Raw genomic sequence first — 17,914 nt, 5'->3', positions numbered from 1 at the left:
AACAGATCCTTTATTTTTAAAAATTTCGTATTTTTAGCTCTTTGGACTTTGGTTCTAGGAGATTTCTTCAGATTTATCTTTCAAATACTACATTGGACTTAAAATTTTTGCTGTCATATTTTTAATTTCAAAGAGCTCTTTTTTTCCTTGTTGTCCAAATAGTATTTGTTCTTGTCTCATGAATGTAATATGTTTTACCTCTGAGACATTTTAAAAACTTTCATTCTTACTGCATTTTCTGTATTTTTTGATACTTTTAAACAATTATTTTCATCTATCTATTATGTTGGAAGTATTATTGAAACAACTGACAACTTTTTTGCTGTCCATTTATATTGAGAGGTGAGGCACTTAAAAGTTCATTGAATGGCCAACATATGGGGCGAGGACTTTCTGAATGATGGGCTTCACTACCGGGTACCAAGCAGAGAGTCAACTAGTTCCTTGCAGAATCACTAGTAGTCCAGTAACTACGTGTCTTTTCACCTGGGGTCAATAGTCCAGAATCCTCAAGGCTACTGCCTGGGCTTATAAACCTAGATGATGACCTTCTGGGAGATGAGTGAAAAAGGGAGCTGGGCTATCCTTTTTTTTTTTTTTTTTTTTTTTATGGAACCAATCTCCTTTATTCAGTCTATCAATTTAAATATCAATCTCATCCAAAAACACTCTCACAGAAATACCCAGAATCATGTTTAACCAAATATCAGGGCACCCTGTGGCCCAGCCAAGTTGACGTTATTAACCATCACCTCCCTCTTTTGCTTTTGGTGGTCTGTTTATACTGGACCTCTCCTAGCTTTTCTAATATGTTACACTAATTCTGAACTCCGGGCTTTGTACATGCTGTTTATTCCATCTGGAGTGCTTTTTCTTTTTTTTATTTTTTTTAATTTTTTTTATTTTTTTATTTTTTATTATTATTATTATTATTATTTTTTATTATACTTTAGGGTTTTAGGGTACGTGTGCACAATGTGCAGGTTTGTTACATATGTATCCATGTGCCATGTTGATTTCCTGCACCCATTAACTCGTCATTTAGCATTAGGTGTATCTCCTAATGCTGTCCCTCCCCCCTCCCCCCACCCCACAACAGTCCCCGGAGCGTGATGTTCCCCTTCCTGTGTCCATGAGTTCTCATTGTTCAATTCCCACCTATGAGTGAGAACATGCGGTGTTTGGTTTTTTGTCCTTGCGATAGTTTACTGAGAATGATGTTTTCCAGTTTCATCCATGTCCCTACAAAGGACACGAACTCATCATCCCTGGGATGCAAGGCTGGTTCAACATACGCAAATCAATAAATGTAATCCAGCATATAAACAGAACCAAAGACAAAAACCACATGATTATCTCAATAGATGCAGAAAAGGCCTTTGACAAAATTCAACAACACTTCATGCTAAAAACTCTCAATAAATTAGGTATTGATGGGACGTATCTCAAAATAATAAGAGCTATCTACGACAAACCCACAGCCAATATCATACTGAATGGGCAAAAACTGGAAGCATTCCCTCTGAAAACTGGCACAAGACAGGGATGCCCTCTCTCACCGCTCCTATTCAACATAGTGCTGGAAGTTCTGGCCAGAGCAATCAGGCAGGAGAAGGAAATAAAGGGTATTCAATTAGGAAAAGAGGAAGTCAAATTGTCCCTGTTTGCAGATGACATGATTGTATATCTAGAAAACCCCATTGTCTCAGCCCAAAATCTCCTTAAGCTGATTAGCAACTTCAGCAAAGTCTCAGGATACAAAATTAATGTACAAAAATCACAAGCATTCTTGTACACCAATAACAGACAAACAGAGAGCCAAATCATGAGTGAACTCCCATTCACAATTGCTTCAAAGAGAATAAAATACCTAGGAATCCAACTTACAAGGGATGTGAAGGACCTCTTCAAGGAGAACTACAAACCACTGCTCAATGGGCTATCCTTTCGAGCATTTTTAGTTCTGCCCTCTTCCCTCAGTTGTACCTGGTATCACCGAGTTCAAAGGCTTTGGATTCCACGGTTCAAGTGATATACTTCATCTTTTGAGGCCCTGAGTGTAAGTGGAAATGAGGAGGGTAGTTATCTCATTTGGGGTTTATGAGGTGTGCTAGGAGTCAAACTGCTTCTCACACACACCTTTATTCTTTGTTTCACTATATCTCCAATGTCAGAGGTATCTGGCATTTCTGATTCCTGGTTTCTATTCTATTAGGGTTAGGCTAGGAAATAGGGCTAGGGTTAAATGAGATAATTTTATTCATTCTTTTCTGTCTCTATCTATATTAATTCTGTCCTATCTGATGATTTAAAAATTGTCTTCCCCTTGCCTTCAGGCCCATATAGGTCTCTAGGTCTCACCATAGCATTTCACACATCTCATTTCACACACAACAATAATGGGAATGTTGTAAAGCCAGTCTCCAAATCAGCTTGCTTCCATTTCTAATTGTGAGGTAGTGACTGTGCCCTCCAGTCCCTCTTGGGCTTGAAGCCTGCTAAAATCCATAGCTCCATGTAGGGCTGGGAAGCAGGGATTTTCCCCCTTATTTATAAGTGGGAAACCCCTGTATGTATAGCCGCTAGCTCTAAGCAGTGAGCCTAGTCCTGATTGTCCATCTTGGATGGCTTAAGTTTTATGATAATCACTCTGTGGGACATGAACCCTTTGCCCCACTGCTGAGCCCCAGGTGCAGAGACCAGGAGACTCTTGGCTATATTCTCAATTTCTCAAATTGTATTTTTTTTTTCTTTTGAGACGGAGTCTACCTCTGTCATCCAGGCTGGAGTGCAGTAGTCTGATCTTGGCTCACTGCAAACTCTGCTTCCTGGGTTCAGGCGATTCTCCTGCTTCAGCCTCCTGAGTAGCTATGATTACAGGTATGTGCCACCACACCCGGGTAACTTTTGTATTTTTAGCAGAGGTGGGGTTTTGCCATGTTGGCCAGGCTGGTCTCGAACTCCTGACCTCAAGTGATCCACCCGCCTTGGCCTACCAAAGTGCTGGGATTACAGACGTGAACTACCATGCCTGGCCCTTGACTATATTCTCTCTCACTCATATGTGTCTTTGTTCCCTTCCTTATCTGAGAGAAGTAATCTTTTCTCCCCCGTTATTCCTATGTCTTTTTGCACGTGCATGCATACATGCATCCACACACATGCATATTTTTCTTTGTCAGTTCTATTGTTTGGAAAAGAGAAACAAAGTGTGAACACAATACACCATCTTCACAGAAAATTTAAATAGCAGTTCTTTGAAAACAAACATAACAGCAACAATGACAACAACAAAATCAAAAGCCAACAACCAAATGCAAACCCACTGCCTTTCACTAAAAAAAAAAAAAAAAAAGCAAGTAAGATTTTGATTAGGTCTAATTTAGATACTATATATGACCATGCTTTGTATTACCTAATGCCTCCTCACACATCTTAATTATTCATTTTATGCTTATGAATCTAGGTCACCTCATTAAGAAATCTTATGACCTTCTTCACACTGGCCTCGTTTTTTTTTTAATGCTTCAAACATAAAAGATGAACGTTTGAAGACCTGGGATTTAACTCTTTCTCAAACATATTCCCCAAACTTCCAATATAATCAAAGCATTTTTCTGTTTCTGGAGTCCTTGAGCAGTGTTTGGCTGAGAGGTACACAAAGAGAGGGTTATAAGGTTGTTCTCGACAGCCTGGGTGAGATAGAGTGACCTCCTTACTGCATGTAGTTTTCCAGCCCTGGACCACTGCCAGAAACGCAGAAGTTCCCCAAGAAGACAAACACTGAGAAGTTCACTAAACATTTGGACTTTAATTTGCTTCTTGAAATGCCAGGCTGTTTTCTTTTTCTGGCAGAAATTGTTACTCCTCCTCTAATCTCACAGACTCTAAATGCTAGTTCTACTTTGGTAACAATTTTCCCCGCACTTCATCAGTTCCATTCAACAGATATTTACTGAAGCATGCCAGGCAATGTTAGGTACGGGGAATATAATAATGAATACAGCACAGTTCTGGTGCTTCATGACTTCATGGTCTCATGTCAGCAGAGACACCAGGAGCGCAAACCCAAAGACTTACCAGGTGGCAAACCTTTGTCCTTAGTGTTCTAGCTGCTGAAGTTCACATGTGCAGGATCATTTGCTCACTGAGACCTTGAAAAATAAGTTAGTCTCTCTGGGCTTGAGTTTCCTCATCTGTATAAAGAATACGATAATGGTACTATATGGTATACACACATATACAGACATATATACACTATAGATTATCATTCTATTATACATACTGTTGATCCTTGAACAACATGCGTTTGAACTGTGTGAGTCCACTTATACATGAATTTGCTTCCACCTCTGCCACCCCTGAGAGAGTAAGACTAGCCCTTTTTCTTTGTTGTCCTCCTCCTCTTCAGCCTTCTCAACATGAAAATAACGAGGATGAAGGCTGTTATGATGATCCACTTACACTCAAGGAATAGTACATATATTTTCTCTTTCTTATAATTTTCTGAATAATATTTTCTTTTCTCTAGCTTCCTATGTTGTAACAATACAGTATATAATACATGTAACATACAAAATACTTGTTAATTGATTGTTTATGTTTTCAATATGGCTTCCAGTCAACAGTAGGCTATTAGTAGTTAAGTCTGTGGGGAGTTAAAAATCATATTGGGACTTATGACTATGTGGGGGGGGTCAGCATCCCCAGCCCCCACATTGTTTGAGGGTAAACTGTATATATGTAAATATACATCCACACAGATATGTGGATATATGTATATATTCCTATATTTGTATATATACACACAGTATACATACCTATGTATGTATATATGTGTGTGTGTGTTTGTGCATGTGTGTGTTGTAGATTAAATTTCATAATACATGTAAAGTATAAACTTGAGGCTGGCAAATAGGAAGGACTCCTTAAATATTAACTTCTATTGTTATGCATATTTTAGCTCTATAACATGAAGGAAAGCCTAAACTAGTAACGGTTAAAACATGGTCTTTAGAGACAGGTAGGTCTGGGTTTAAAACCTCATTCAACAACTTATAAACGTGAGTAACCTTGTATGTGAAGTCCTTAATCCAGTTCATAATCAATGCTCAGTCAGTGTTGCTTTTATTATTATTATTAATATTTTTAGAGACAGGGTCTCACTGTGTTGCCCAAGCTGGAGTGCAGTGGCTGTTCACAGGCATGATCATAGAGCACTATAACCTCAAACTTCTGGGCTCAAGTGACCCTCTTGCCTCAGCCTCACAAGTAGCTGGGAATACAGATGTGTGCCACTGTACCTGGCACTTTTATAATTACCATTTCTTAACATTATGAAACAAACTTCTTCATCTCAAAAATAATTACTATTATATTTAAATTATAATTATCGTTAAATTATTTGTGTTGGAAATAATATATATTATTATATTGTCTATAATATATATTATTTATATTATATAAATTATATATTATATTAATAATATATAATATGTGATATAATAGATTTATTATATATTTTATATAATATATTATATATTTATTATATATATCTTTGTGTTGGAAATAATATATCAAATATTATTTCCAACAGTATTTACTTTTCTATCTCCATTATATATTTTGCATTCATCTCAACTACTTCATTTCTATTCTCATTTTCTGGCTCAAATCTTGGTCACCTCTCCCTTTATTATATTAGTCTTCTAATTCATGTCCCTGGTTTCAGTTACTCTCTCCTCAAGTCCTCTTTCATAAGACTTTCAGATAAATTTTCTTTAACTGCAAATCTGATTATATCACTCCTCTATTCTCCATTGCTGGTATAATAAAGCCAGACTCTTTTTTTCTCATTTCAGCCTAAATTTGAATTCTGTCTACTTTCTTATCTTTAATTCTCACTATTCCCCTTTATATACTTGACATGAAAATTTGAAGGAGATAGTCACTCTCTACTGAAACCTTGCCGTTATTTTCCTCTGGCTTCTTCCTGCACTACGTCTTTGAGCTTTGCTGCATGTCCAAATCTTCCAAGGCCCAATCAAACTCTTTTACTTGATGGTGTCTCCTCTGGTCCCCTCTCCCTGTCTTTCAAATACTCTCAACATTTTAACTACATCTTTATAATGGCTAGATTTTGACTGTGTTCTAAATTTTACCTGCCTATTGTTTATCCCTGGTATCTTCAGCATTTAGCATATTCTTCTCATTAAGATAATACTAAGTTCTCTAACAAATAAACTCCCAAATTTTGGTGGCTTAATGTAAGAAAAGTTTATTTCCTTCTCGGTTGAGAATCTAATGGGGGTGTTTTTGCTTCATAGACAACTTCCCTTCAAATAGTGATTCAGAGACCCAGACTCTCCCCATCTTGGGGTTCGGCAATTTTCCTAAGATCTCAGAGTTCTCTGCCTCCAGCCAGTAGAAAGGAAACAAGAGAGTAGAAAAGCAACATCCACATCTTAATCACCATCACCTGGACATACATCACTTATATTCATATTCCAGTGCAAGACCAGTCAGTTGGTCCCTCAATGATGCAAAAAGGCAAGGGAAGTGTAGTCCCTGGCTGGGCAGCTCCTTCCCAGAGATAGCTCTATTCTGTAGAAGAAAGAGCAGAAATTTTGGGTGAAGAGTAAGCCATCTCTGCCATGCTCTGTTATTAGGAGACACTTTATATCAAACATGTATAGATGAAGATGATAATAATATTTAGAATACCCACCATTTATTACATATAATGAATCTTTTTGTCATAGGAATGGTATGTGTATGTATGTATGTGTGTATGTATAATATATATAATATATATTAAATAAATACATATACATACACACGTAAGTATATATATATTTAAGTAAATGTTAAAATGTTGAGAGTATTTGAAGGAGAGAGAGAGGGGACCAGAGGAGACACCATCAAGTGAAAGAGCTTGATTGGGCCTTGGAAGATTTGGACATGCAGCAAAGCTCAAAGAGGTAGTACAGGAAGAAGCCAGAGGAAAATAAGTGCGAGGTTTAGTAGAGAGTGACTATCTCCTTCAAATTTGCGTGTCAAGTATGTAAAGAGGAATAGTGTGAATTAAAGATAAGAAGGTAGAGGGAATTTAAATTTAGGTTAAAATGAGAAACAAATGTCTGGCTTTATTATACCAGCAATGGAGAATAGAGAAGTGATATCATCAAATTTGCAGTTAAAATCATTTATCTGGAAGTCTCGTGAAAGAGGACTTGAAGAGAGAGTAATTGAAACCAGGGACATGAATTAGAAGACTAATATAATAAAGGGAGAGGTGACCAAGATTTGAGCTAGAAAATGGTGGTAGAAATGAAGTAGATGAGATGAATGCAAAGATGTATAATAGAGATAAAATAAATACTGTTGATTGTGTTTGTGGGGCAGAGGGTCAGGGGTATAAAATAGAATCTTAAGTGCACTACTTTAGGTGACTGGGAGAATGATGGTGACATTAATAGAAGTGAGGAAGGGAAGATGAGTATGGAGGAGGAAATGGGGGTTGGTTGATTTTATTTTGGACATTAGTAATAGAATATTTGTGTGGGAGAGCCTGTTGATGTTGACCAACAGGTGGTTGTCAATTTTGGACTAGCGTTAAAGAGAGAGCATCAGTTAAATCAGCAACATTTCTTGTGAGATGTGGATTTGCAGGGATTATTTGAATAGGGACGTGAGAGACTAATTGGTAAGCTCATTGGACTGGAGGTACAGCGTCTTAGTAACAAACTACCATAGACTGGGTGCCTTACATAACAGCAATTTATTTTCTCACCGTTCTGGAGGCTGGAAGTCCATAATCAGGGTGACGGCTGATTTGGTGAAGTCTCTCTTCCTGGGGTGCAGACAGCCATCTTCGCTGTGTCCTCACATGGCAAAGAGAAAGAGGAAAAGGAAGCAAGCTCTCTGCTGATTCTTCTAATAAGGACACTAAACCCAACATAAAGACCCCACCCTCATGAAATCATCTAACTCTAATTACTTCCCAAAGGGTCCATCTCCAAATACCATCACATTGGGAATTAGGGCTTCAACATATGAATTTCGAGGGGACACAACATTCAATCTATAACACACAGGTATCTGAGTCTGAAGAAAAATAGTAGAAGTTAGAGTAGGGAAGATTCTTCCTGGTAGAATTTTATTAGAAAAGTCAAAATCGATTGAAGTTGAAAATTGTTCAGGGGTTCCATTATACTAAGACAAAGTAATAGGCAGACACTTAATATCCTAATTGGTTATTAGGGAGAAGCCAGGAATGTGGAAATGCTACCCCTCTCTAGCTCACGAAGTTGAAGATGTCTGCCACAACAAGAAGTGAATTTTGACCTTACCCAGTATAAAATTAACTTCTCAGTTCATTTCTCAAAACTGAAAAACCAGTTTTAAGACTTTTAACATAAGTGTTATCCAATCTATACAGTTTATTTGGCATGGTCTCCTTGATAAGTAGAGGCCTGGAATAGCCCCCTAGAGATGATCTAAGATTCCTGTCCTTCAAGCTGTGTTTCATCCCAAGGATGAAGAGAAGGTGCCTCAGGGTTGACCCAGGATGTGAGAGTGGTCAGAGCCTGAGATAGAATCGACATCGTTCATATCTCTCCTACCCCTTCAACTCATCAGCCAGGCCAGAGCCACACTTATTCTGTTATATATTAGGCTTCTGGCTAAGACTTCATCTGAAGAAAAGATTTCACGCTCTCTGCCTATGGGCACATCTATGCCTAGCAATGTCATGTCTGTATCTAACAACTATGTGAAAAACAACACTCTAGACCGGAGCCTGCAAACTTTTTCTGTGCTTGGCCAGATGTAATTTAAACCTCTGGAGGCTGTACAGTCTCTGTCATAACTATTTAACGATGCTGTTGTAGCATAAGAGTTGTCATAGACAATACATATAAAAATGAGCATGACTGCGCTGCAATAAAACTTTATTCGCAAAAACACATGGTGGATTTGCTTGCAGATCCCTGATGTTGATCAACTTCCCTCTTGTTTTGTATATTGAGAAATAGAGGTAGAGTGAGGCTAAGAGACTTACTAAAGGTAATAAAGTGGTGAGGAGTAGTCATGAGAATAAAACTGCAGTCTCCTTATTCATTTCAGTCACCCCCTATTCCACCTCATGTATGTTCCATCTTTGTCAAAATCCCTCAAAGTGTTGTTCTGGTGCCTTGAACATGCTATAAGATTAATTAGTTGGTTATCTACCTTTATTATGTGCCCTCTTCACAAGCCAAATGATTTGCTGTATTATCTCTTTTACTACTCATGACAGCTCTATAATGTTGATATCATTATTCTCCGTTTTACAAAGAAGAATATGGAAGTTTAGAGACTTGTCCAAGATCACACTTTAATGGACCTCTTTAATAGTCCTGATTGGCTCAGGCCACTAACCTTACAATTTATCACCAACTCGTTCTTTTCTCTTGGAGTCCCTCGAGTCAATTCACAGAAAATTGTTTCAGCTTTCAAAACATATTCAGGATTCAGCCACTTCTCATCACCTCCGGTATTACTATTTTGGCCTGAACTGCTGTCACCTCTCCCCAGGATTGCTGCAACGGCCATCTAGTAGGTCTCCCTGCCCCCAGCTTTATACACTTAAGGTCTATTCCCACCATAGTCGCAAGAGTGATTCTGTTAAAATATGAGATAGATCCTGGCACTTGTCTTTTAAAACCCTGCCAGGGCTACTCATGTCACTCAATAAAGGCAGAAATCCTACCATGGCCCTTATGGCCCTGCATACTCTGCCCCAGCCTTAACCCTCTTACTACTCTCCCCTCCCACTCTTTGCCTACCTCCTGGGCTTCCTCACTGGCCCTGGACAGAACAGGCATGGCCTGTCTTTAGGGCCTTGTATATAGCTGTCCCAGTCTCTGCATTGCTTTCTCTCCCCTACTCCACGTCCACAAGCCCGCCCAACTCTCTCACTGCTCCTGGTCTCTGCTAACCTGTAGGCTTCTCAGTGAGGTTCACCTTGACAGCCTTATTGAACATGGCATTTGAAATTCCCGGGCCCCTGGCACTGCTCTGTGTTTCCTTTTTCCCATAGCACTGGCCAGCTTCTAACATACTATGCAATTTATTTGTTATGCTTATTGTTCCTTGTCTCTCTCCCTCCACAAGCCCCGACCAATCAAAGTCCTTGAGGGTAGGGATCTATATTTTTTCTGCCTTTTTCTCTTAAGGCTGTGAGCAGTGTTGGGTCCTAAGTAGGCACTGAATAAATCTTTATTGAATGAATGAATAAACCTGACTCTTATTTCAAGGCTTTGTTCTTAATTACTGAATTATATGGCCAAAGAAGTAAGATATTAAATAAATAAATGAATAAATGGAATGAATGAGTCCTCTAGTAATTTGGGAATTTTCTGGGCCCTGGGATTGTCTCTTAATCATGTGAGCATGCCTGGAACAAAGCAGGTGCTTAGTAACTGCTTACAGAATTAAATTACATCCTGCAGGCACCAATTCTGACATTTGGGAGGTCCTGTTACCCCATAAAATGCTTCCCTCCTGTTTTGGCCCATCATGACCACAATTATACTTCTCTTAGCCAAAAAAGCCCTTTGTTCCTTGGCTGAGGTTCAGACCCTGCTGCTTCCAGCCAGACTGGGCAACAAAAAGCAGCTTCAGAAGGAAGGACAACAGTCACTTTCTTTCTGCAGAATTCCTCCCAGGTTACTTAAGCCTCTCTCCATGTGCCCCCATTTTAAACCCTTTTGCTTTCTTTGGTCTGCAGGATTCCAGCGACAGTCCAAAGAGGTGACTCTGGCTGGATAGTATAAGGAGAGTATAATCCTTCCGGGGGGAAGGATTCCCCAGGAAACCAGTATCAGGGGCTCCTTTTCCTGCTTTTTATCAAAGATTTTCCAGAGGCCAGATATTAGCACAAATTCAAGGAAAATAACAATTTGCTATTTACAAAACAGCAGTTTTGTAGCAGCAAACTTGCTGTCGATGTTAAATCTGAAGACAAAGCCCTGATAACTCCTTCTAATGCTATTTCACCTCCAGACTCTATCCTTAAGGTGGAATCTTTAGCAAAACACATGCTGACTGTCAGAAAACTGCAGGTAGCAATCCCACCACTGAGGAAAGTTTAATATACCTCCCCAAGTGGAGAAACACAAAGGTAGTGGAGAGTAGGGATTTAAACCAGGGTCTACAAAAAGACACAAGCACTTGTATGTTCATCGGAACCCTATTCACAATAGCAAAGGCATGGAATCAACCTAGGTGCCCATCAGCAGTGGATTGGATAAAGAAAATGTGGTATATCTACAGCGCGGAATACTACCCAACAACAAAAAGAAAGAAAGAATGTCCTTTGCCGTAACACGGATGCAGCTGGAGGCCATTACCCTAAGTGAATGAACGTAGAAACAGAAAACCAAATACTACATATTCTCACTTATAAGTGGGAGCTAAACATTGGGTACAAATGGGAATAAAGTGGCAACAATAGACACTGGGACCATTAGAGAGTGAAAGGAGAGAGGGAGGGCACAAGGACTTAAAAGCTATCTAAGCTATCTATTGGGTCCTATTCTCAATACTCCAAACCTCAGCATCACTCAATATACCCAGGTAACAAACCTGCACACACATACCCCTCGAATCCAAAATAAAGTTGAAATTACATAAAACAAAAGCAAAAACAACCAGGATCTATCTGATTCCAAGGCTATTTTTATTCATTGGCTCATTCATTCATTCATTCCTTAATCAAGTTTATGGAGCACCCACTATCGGCCAGGGACCATTCTCAGATCTTGAGAGACAGTCAAGAACAAAGCAGATAAAAATTCCTGCCTTTGTGAGGCTTTTACATTCTAGTAATGAAATACAGATGATAAAAAGTAAACAAAAATTTTAAAAATATGTATGGATGAAAAAGAGAAAGAAGAGCAGGTAAGGGAAATTGAGACTGCGGGGCAGGGGAAATTTGCAGTAGGAAATCCAATGTGCTGGGTAGACTTCATTGAGAATATTGGATATGATCAGGGTTGAAGGAGGCAATGGAGTTCACCCAGTGGATGTTTGAGGAAAGAGCATTTCTGGTGGAGGAGTGGCCAGGGCAGAGGCCTTCAGACAGCGGGCATGTGCCTGTGTGCATGTGGCGAGCCCAGTGACTAGTTTGGCTGGAGTAGAGTGAGTACACGGGAAGGGCAGATCATAAGGACCCCAGAGAGCATTGCAAGGCCTCTGTGAGGACTTTGAGTTCTCTTGGGGAAGAGCCACTGCAGGGTTTTGTGCAGAGGAGCAGCTGCCTCATGTCTTTACAGTCTCTCTGGCTACTCTGTAGAGGCCAAGGTTGTGTCAAGGTTGAAGGCAGGCAGACCGTTGAAAGGCTGTTGTAATATTCCAGGCAAGAGACAATGGTGGCTTAGACACAGTGTCCAGCGTGGAGGAGCTGCCTTTCTTCTGACACAGCTCCTCTCCCATCCATCTTCCTCTCTCCTGGTGACATGTTTATAGAATCTCATACAATTAGTTCCTCCTGGGTAAGGTGGCCTTTTCTTTTTCCCCTCTGTCCATTGGCTCAGTTCCTAACTCCTCTTCTCAGCTGCCCTGCAACACCCACTCCAATCCTGGCCCTGAACTTTGTATCTCTGGCCTCTTCTGTGGCCCTGTTTTGTGCTCAGGCCTCACCCACAGCAACCCCAGAGCTCTCTCTTGCCCGCCTGTCCTGGTTAGTTGTTGTTATATTCCCTGACAACCATTTCCCCTGTTTCGCCTACTCTGTGGGATATTGCAAAACAAAAAGGCACAAGTGTGCTAGCTAATGCATGAATTTGGGAACAAAGCAGGTGCTCCTACCATCCATCCCAAATCCAGGAGGATGGCAAACTGACTCCCAGTTTCCGCTTCTTCCAGCCAGGGACCATCAGTGCTTCTCTCAAGGAGCTGTCTTATCAGCCAATGGGACAATACATGGGGCGTTACATTGCAGCAAGAATGTTACATAGATGATAGGGAAGGGGAAGGAAGAAGATGTTCAGCACACACTATATGTCATGCACTTTGTCTCCAGTATGTTATGGAACTGTCACAAGGACTCTGTGGGTGGTTCCAGCATTCACCGATGAGGGAATGAAAAATAAAACAACCTGCACTGAGCCTGCAGTCGACTCCAGTCATGAGGGTGTGAGCAACCTCCAAAGTAGAAAGATGTTCCATGTCTGGAGAAGACAACAGATTCCTTGTTTAAAAAGGAAAAATACAATATTAAAAGGATGGCGTGGTTTCTTAGGCTGGAGTGTGACTCAGTCACCACGTTAAATCAGCAGTGTCGCCACAGCTTCAGCCAGTGCCAGGCTGTGGAGAGGCACCCAGGCCAGGGCTCCCACAGCCTATTCCAGGCACTTCTCCTTGGCCCACATAAGGAAGGGGTGTGTGAGGGTATGTGAGTGCTTTCCCATGACACCAAAATGCAACTAAGCAGAAAGGATGCATGGCTTGGGGCTGGAAAAACATTTACAACAACCTGACAATGGAATCCATTTGTCCAGGTCTAGCCAGGTGTGGCAGGTGACGCAAGAGTCCCACCTAATGATACAAGAGCTCCTTTTCATCGTTTGTGGTTAGGTTTTCTCCCACTGCCAAGGAGGTGCAGGGTGCATGGGCAGGGGGACTATGCCTTGGTGCAGGAATGCACTGAGAAGGTGCTGCCCAGGTAGCCCTGCCCTGCGTGTGTGAATCACCCAGTTAGAAGGCCATTCCTGGCTGGTTTGCATCTTGTCAGCATTTTACAAACTGGTAATTCTCTTGCCCAGAATGCGTCTCCCCCTTGCCAGAGTCTGGAAATGCGGCCAAAGAATTTGGCATTTTCAAAGCCAAGAGCCTTCTTGTTTCGTCTATCATAGGGGATTTCTGAGAGCTGGCAGAGTTGTGGCTTTGAGGGTGAAATTTTTGTGTCAACTTGGCTAGACTATAGTGACCCGTTGTTTGGTCAAGCATGAGTCTAGATGTTCCTGTGAAGGTACTTTGTAGATGTGATTAATATTTATAATCAGTTGATAGTGAGTAAAGTAGATTATCCTCCATAATGTGGATGGGCCTTGTCAAATCAGTTGAAGACTTTCAGAGTGAAGACTAAGGTTTCCTAACAAGAAGGGATCTCTGCCTAGAGACTGCAACATAGAAATCCTGCCTACATTTCCAGCCTTCAATCTCAAGACTGCCACATTTCCTACCTGATCTCCAGCCTGCTTGCTTGCCTGATCGATTTTGAACTTGCCAGCTCCCACAGTGGTGTGAACCAATTTCTTAAAATAATCCTTCTATCTCTTTCCTCCTTGCCTGTACATAGGTACAGTCCTGTACCACATAATGATGTTTCAATCAACAACTGCATATATGATGATCTTAGAAGATTATAATGGAGCTCTCCTACACAGGTGTAGAATATTTAAATGTTTCATATTGTGTTTATGCTATTTCTTTCTACGTTTAGATACATAAACACTTAACGTTGTGTTACAATTGCTTACAATACTCAGTACAGTAACATGCTGTACAGTTTGTAGCCTAGGAGCAATAGGCTATACCATGTAGCCTCTGTGTGTAGTAAATTATAGCATCTAGGTTTTTGTAAGTATACTCTAATGTTTACACAATGACAAAATCATCTAATGATACATTTCTCAGAGCATATCACTGTCATTAAGTGACAAATAACTATAATGTGTAAGTGTGTGGGATATGTGGATACATACATATACATGCATGTGTGTATATATAAAAATATATACATATATTATATATAAAATATATAATATATTATATATAAAATATATAATATATTATATATAAAATACACACACACACACACACACACACCATTTTCCCTTGGCATCTGTGGGAGATTTATTTCAGGACCCCCTGCAAATACCAAAATCTGTGAGTGCTCATATCTCTGATGTAAGATGGCACAGTATTTGTATGTAACCTACAAACATCCTGTGGTATACTTCAAATTATCTCTGAATTACTTATAATATCTAGTACAATGTAAATACTATGTAAATTGTTGTATTGTTTTTTAAAGTTTTATATTTATTGTTGTATTGTTATTTATTATTTTTTTCTCTGAATATTTTCTATCTGCAGCTGGTTGAATCTGCAGTTATATATAATAATTATAGAATCTATAATACTTATATATAATGTAATTATAATGATATATAGCATTGCTATAATACAATATAATAACATGAAATATCTATATGGATATCTGAACTACTGAAGTATTATAGTTTGGGAACTGTGAAAACTTCCTCAGGACTCCTGAAGTCCTTCAGAATTCTAAAATTTCAAGCATTCCTCATTTGCACATAGGGAGGCCGGAACCTTGCCTTGAGTCAGGCCTACATTCTGGTACCTGGTTCAGGAGCAGGAAGTGACTGAAGAGTAGAATCTTAGCCAGTGAGGCTTCCCTCTGTAGATTTGCTCAGCTGCCTCCCTATGGGGCCATGGCTCCAGGGAGCTGCACAGCCTGCATCTCTGCTTGTCTTCTGGATCTGTCCTTCCAAACTCCTGGCAGAGGTGATGGGCTGCCCAAGTGATACTGTTTCTCTATTACTCCTTTTTGTTTTTGTTTCTGAGATGGAGTCGCACTCTGTCGCCCAGGGTGGAGTGCTCTGGCACAACGTCAACTATCTGTAACCTCCGCCTCCTGGGTTCCTGCCTCAGCCTCCCTAGTAGCTGGGATTACAGGTGCCTGCCACCATGCCCGGCTAATTTTTTTGTATTTTTAGTAGAGACAGGGTTTTGCCATCTTAGCCAGGTTGGTCTCACTCCTGACCTCAAGTTATCCGTCCACCTCGGCCTCCCAAAGTGCTAGGATTACAGGCGTGAGCCACCGCGCCTGGCCTTGTTTCTCTATTACTTCTTGAGACACAGTTATCTCCAGGTAATCCCATAGTGGCAGTTATCCATCCATCCATCCATCCATCCATCCATCCATCCATCCATCCATCCTAGATTTACCCAGCACCTTCCTTCTACCAGCCCTTGTTCTGGTTGCTTCTGGGGGAGGGCACATGAATGCACAGATAAGCTATTTTGGAGCTCTGTGGTCTAGACAGGTCCTACCCTTGAGGCCCACAGAGGGAAATTCTAATCTCCTTTTCCCCAGACAGCCTCGGCACTGCTGACCATCTCCTTGTGTTCCTTCTTGCATCTCTTTGGATGCAGGAGCATACTTAATAGCACTGTGGCTTACCACTGTTCCCATCCTTGGCTACATGTCTTCCTGTTCCATGTTGACAGTTGAGGGCCTAGGATTTCTTCAGGGAACCCCCGCTGGGGTTTGCAGTCATCTCCCTTTCCCACTCCTCTCTGGAATTGTGCTTGCTAGTAGGAACTGATGTTGACCCATCCCTTTCCCTGATCCTCAGGCTGTTTTATCATGACTGTATTTCTTGAAGATTCCTTTTCTTCCAAAGTGACCTTTTTTGAGGACCAGCCCCAGACTGGAGGCCCAGACAGAGCTCTAGAGAAGGAGCATCTGGACAGATACATCTGCTATCCCATTGGCCTCACTGCTCCCACTTCATTCTCAGGCCCAGGCTCTTGCTGCTTAAATACCACCATGGCACACCTGCATCCGTGGGTGGTGGCACGAGCCAGGCTTCCTGGTCTTTCCAAACTTCCCTTTCTTACCAATGGGAAGAATTTCACGTCTTCCCATTGGAAAAGACATTGACATGAAAACCAAAATTAAAATACTGTAGTAAGTGCCAGGAAGCAGCAGCTATAGTTTTCTGTATGGCCTCCTGAGCCTGAGGTGGCAGGTCAGGTCAGGTTCAGTAAAGGTTTGCGAGCAAAGGGGTGGGAAATAAGAGATCTGAGTGGTCAAAAGGAGTCAGAGAGATAAATGGACAGTGGAGAAAAGAGTTTTAGTCATAGTGAACACCAGTTGTGGCAGCACAGTGAGAAGACAATGAGATGTGGTCTTAAACCTGGAATCAGTTTGTGTAGCAGGAACACTGGGCAGGAGAGATAAAACACTATGGGGGACCAGCGCTTTGGGAGGCCAAGGTGGGCAGATCACTTGAGGTCAGGAGTTCAAGACCAGCCTGGCCAACATAGTGAAACTCCATCTCTACTAAAAATACAAAAATTACCTGAGCATGGTGGCATGCACCTATAATCCCAGCTACTTGGGAGGCCAAGGCAGGAGAATTGCTTGAACCAGGAGGCAGAGTTTGCAGTGAGCCGAGATCATGCCACTGCACTCTAGCCTGGGCCACAGAGCAAGACTCCGTCTCAAAATAAATAAATAAATAAATAAATTAAATAAATAAATAAATAAATAAATAAAAAACACTATGGGGCTGTTTCTCATCCCGGAATACGAAGAGAAGCGCCTTAACTTGACACTGTTTTCTCAAAGAAGTGAGGCTTCTCTAGTGATGACACTTTCTGGCACCCTGGCATCCTACCTGCGTAGGGTAAGATGGATACCTTCAAGTTACTATTTCTTGTTCCACTCCTCTTATACAATGAGCCAGTTCCTAGAAATTTGCATTGCAAAATCATGAAGATACTCTAACATAAATTCTGTGAACACATACATGAGAAGGAAAAGAAGCTGGGAAGCACATATGCAAAAGGTGGTCATTGGTTAAGGTGAGTGCTGTTTGGTTGGTTTAATTCTTGGCTTTATTTTTTGTGTTTACTTTTGTTTACTCAACTTTAAAATTATATTTAAAAATTATATTTGAGTCATATTAAAACAGCTCCCCCAACAGATATTCTGGGTCTAATTTCTAGGTTGCAGCATAAGATACTCATCCTCCAGGTGGAATTAGTCTTGTTCTGTAATATATTAGCAGAGGATCTATTAGGAAGTGATAAGGCCACATACTAAGATCTC

The 17,914-nt window shown here is 40.6% G+C and overlaps 1 long non-coding RNA gene across 3 annotated transcripts; it reads right to left on the bottom strand.

The window, feature by feature from the left end:
- Positions 1 to 1,885: 1,885 nt before the first annotated feature.
- On the bottom strand, positions 1,886 to 14,568 carry LOC134731432 (uncharacterized). 3 transcript variants are annotated; one of them, XR_010113681.1, is made up of 4 exons: positions 7,793 to 9,004; positions 6,479 to 6,603; positions 4,081 to 4,196; positions 1,886 to 2,053 (listed from the first exon to the last, which is right to left on the bottom strand). It is a non-coding gene; the product is annotated as an uncharacterized lncRNA (long non-coding RNA). The 3 variants fall into 3 exon arrangements; XR_010113680.1 differs by having other exon boundaries at positions 6,489 to 6,603; XR_010113679.1 differs by lacking the exons at positions 1,886 to 2,053; positions 4,081 to 4,196 and having other exon boundaries at positions 6,252 to 6,603; positions 7,793 to 14,568.
- Positions 14,569 to 17,914: the final 3,346 nt, after the last annotated feature.

This window comes from Symphalangus syndactylus, chromosome 9, assembly GCF_028878055.3.
Source record: "Symphalangus syndactylus isolate Jambi chromosome 9, NHGRI_mSymSyn1-v2.1_pri, whole genome shotgun sequence".
Taxonomy (NCBI): domain Eukaryota; kingdom Metazoa; phylum Chordata; class Mammalia; order Primates; family Hylobatidae; genus Symphalangus; species Symphalangus syndactylus.
The sequence above is the reverse complement of the archived record's forward strand: the minus strand, read 5'-3'. Positions and strand labels throughout refer to the sequence as shown.